Genomic DNA, 3,516 nt, shown 5'->3' with positions numbered 1-3,516 from the left:
AAACACACACACACACACACTCACGCACGCACGCGCACCGTGCACTGAGCCTTGTTCGGCGGTTCCAGGAAAGTCTTTCTCCCTGTGCTTTACTCTTACTGCCAGACGAGATGAACAAAATTGATATTCCTAAAAATGTCTTTTGTTCCTTCCACTGACATACACACATTATTTAGTTGAAGCTTTTGTGATTTTTTTTGGTCGGATCCAATAAGGGGAATATATAGCTCTTGTGAATCCCATGTCCAAGAGTGAGTTTTGTTCTACTGTATTAACACCTCATCGACACTCAATCTATGTTTGATTTTAAGATATATGAACTCATCAAAAAGATCTGCTGCAAAACATATCTGCTCAGTGTTTTGTTGTTGTTTGTTTGTTTGTGTGAGTGTGCGCGTGCGTGCGTGAGTGTGTGTGTGTGTGTGTGTATGTGTGTGTGTGTGTGTGTGTGTGTGTGTGTGTGTGTGTGTGTGTGTGTGTGTGTGTGTGTGTGTGTGTTTGAATGATATTACAGAAGAAATACACAAGATAGCCAATCAAAACAGATAAATGTACGGTCAGATAAAGCCTAACAAAAGAAGTCTTCGATCCGAAAAGTGTGCCAAAAAGTCAGGTTTAGTGTCTTTTTGCGTTGTTTCAATGTAATGAGAAATTTTGTTTCAAACACATGCAGTTGCAAGGTGTTGCCGTTCCCTTTTTCGGAAGCCATTGCAGACGCAAACAAATCCACTTTATACCGATGTTGTTGTTGTTGTTGTTGTTGTTGTTGTTGTTGTTGTTGTTGTTGTTGTTGTTGTTGTTGTTCTTCTTCTTCTTCTTCTTCTTCTTCTTCTTCTTCTTCTTCTTCTTCTTCTTCTTCATTAGCATTCGACGGTTGTGTCGTTCGACACAAGTCTTCCACAATCCCCACAGTTTTACTTGTAGATTTGTGCTCTCTGGCCAGGTCAGGTCGCGCAGGGGGGGGGGGGGGGGTGCTTGGAAGGGGGGGGGGGGGTGTTTTGGGGTCACGCTTGCAGAACATGTTGCGGAGTCTGTTCATCCTCTGTATTCAATCAAGTGTCAATTATAACAGTGGTGGTGATCTCAGTGATATAAATGTCCGTTTGCACTGTTTTCTTTGTAACTGTTATAGGGCTAACATTTGTCACGGGCTGTTCTCGTTTGAGATAAAGCAGGACCGTTTGACACGGTTGATTTTACGCAGTTTTGTTTGCCCTTCCAATAAAGTAGATACATCTGTCCTTGCACCTCCCATGACAGGTGGGACTGCTGCTGTGTAAATATAATGAACACGGATAATATGTATTGATGAAAACCCGCTGCAAGGAACGACAGGGTAAATTAATAACCAATACGCGAGAGAAACCCGACTTTTCACAAGCTGTAAACTGCTGCGTACATTATTGCCCTCATTGTTGTTCCCATTTTGTTGTTGTCCTCTTACTATTACTTTGGACACGAGGCTTTACATTACAAAAAGTGCAAATTTATAAGATGCGAAACAATGGCGGTGTTGTGACTGTAGGTGTCAACTTGACCGACATTCATATTATCATTTGTACTAACTTTTCTTTTCAAAATATACGATAACATTTCAACCTTTGTCTGTCCTTACCTTTCACAATGGACAATAAACAATGATTACGTTATAATTCAAACGGGATTGATTTAAATTGCCTGACGTGCAGGAGCTATGTTTCCATGTAGTATATACACATGCCTTACATTTGCCCTCATTGCATATGTTAGTTACATGACGATACCAAGAACTACAGAAGAAAAACATGTAAACGAACAAACACACACACACACACACACACACACACACACACACAACCACACACACACGCATAAACACAAACACACTACACACACACACACACATACACACACACACACACACACACAACACACACACACACACACACACACACACACACACACACAGACACACAGACACACAGACACACACACACTCTCTAAAAAAAAATCCTCGCAAACGTGACAAACAAACTTTAAGGCTCATCCATAAAACTGCCACATCAATGTACCATACTTTATATCGCACACAGTTTACATCCGGGTCGCTCCTGAAAACAATTACATACCGGATCCGGCTTACAGGTGTCAGTCAAGGATGACCAATGGGCACTCGACATTGTTGTGCTGTGGCAATGTTCTGACCTTATTTGCAAATTGTTTTTAAAAAGGTCGAGTGAAAAACTCGGACATGTATATAAAGACTTAGGTTAGAGGAAGGACAGTATTCGCTCAAACCGGATCTGTTGTGAACGAACCAAGACTGCAGTCCGTGTCGAGTTTTCTCAAGGTGTGCGTTCAGCAATATTGAATCAAGATGAACACTTACGGGTAAGCTTTAGTTTGTGTGTTGTTGACTTCTTTGCTCTTAATCATGCATGTTTCTGATCTGTTATTTGTTGAATGTTGTTGTTATTTGTTACCTTTTTATTTAATTGTTAAAGCACATGTTGGTTGTTCACTTGCATGGATAAGTGTAATTTTTATACATTCATTTCAAATCTTACTTTGGGGGGGGGGGGGGGGGGGGCGTTTTACTCTCAATTGTAATGTTACGGAACGAATAGACTTCCCTCTTTGGTTTCGGTTGTTTGTTTATTTGTCTGTTTGTTTGTTTTATTTTGATTGTTTGTTTGTTTGTTTTGTTTGTTTGTTTAGCTTGGTAACTTGTTTTTTTGCTTGCTTGTTTATCTGCAACTAGCCAATTCTCGTTTACTTGTGACTAACGATTTGTTCTTTGTTTGCTCGTCCACCTAAACTATCATTTACAAAAATAAACTGATATGACTATTGCTTCTCGTAAAGCGTTGCTGTATTAATTGTGTCCAACTTTTGTTGTAACTCACCACCCTCTCTCTCTCTCTCTCTCTCTCTCTCTCTCTCTCTCTCTCTCTCTCTCTCTCTCGCTCTTTCTCTCTCTCCTTCTCATTATCTCTCTTTCTCATTCTCTCTCTCTCTTTCTCTCTCTCCCTCTCACCCTCTCTCTCTCTCTCTCTCGCATTTTCTCTCCCTCTCTTTCGCTCTCTCTCTTTCTTTCTCTCTTTCTTTCTCTCTCTCTCTCTCTCTCTCTCTCTCTCTCTCTCTCTCTCTCTCTCTCTCTCTCTCTCTCTCTCTCTCTCTGTATCCTTGTGTAAATGTGTATATTGATTGAACGTGTATGCCGTTCACGCGTGCGTGCATATGCGGTGTATGTTTATACGTCTGTGCGTAATTTAAACGTGCGCCCGCATTTCATACCGTCTATCTCTCATTTCATCAGAGCAAGCGCTCTGATTCCACAACAATCTGCGTTGATAATAGTGCGAGATCTATTCGATTAAATGTTTTAAGGCTGTTTCCGCAGGCTTCTTCATTCTAGTTTAAGATTCACATTTTAATGTGTATAGCGTCTTGAAGCTTGATGAAGATAAGATCTATTCAACTGAACATGAATTAAACTTTACTCTCTTTTTGCTTGACCATTCCAGATTATTTGCA

At 40.6% G+C, this 3,516-nt stretch overlaps 1 long non-coding RNA gene across 1 annotated transcript in view; it reads left to right on the top strand.

Moving 5' to 3' along the window:
- Positions 1-2,094: 2,094 nt before the first annotated feature.
- LOC138962650 (uncharacterized) overlaps positions 2,095-3,516 on the top strand; it is a 3,121-nt gene continuing 1,699 nt past the window's right edge. Inside the window, exons 1-2 of the long non-coding RNA XR_011454570.1 lie at positions 2,095-2,370; positions 3,507-3,516. The exon at positions 3,507-3,516 is cut by the window's right edge and continues 58 nt beyond it. This is a non-coding gene — a long non-coding RNA (uncharacterized lncRNA). The remainder of the gene's footprint in view (positions 2,371-3,506) is intronic.

This window comes from Littorina saxatilis, linkage group LG3 (genome assembly GCF_037325665.1).
Source record: "Littorina saxatilis isolate snail1 linkage group LG3, US_GU_Lsax_2.0, whole genome shotgun sequence".
Lineage (NCBI taxonomy): Eukaryota > Metazoa > Mollusca > Gastropoda > Littorinimorpha > Littorinidae > Littorina > Littorina saxatilis.
Note: the sequence above shows the minus strand (reverse complement) of the source record. Positions and strands in the feature narration are given on the sequence as shown.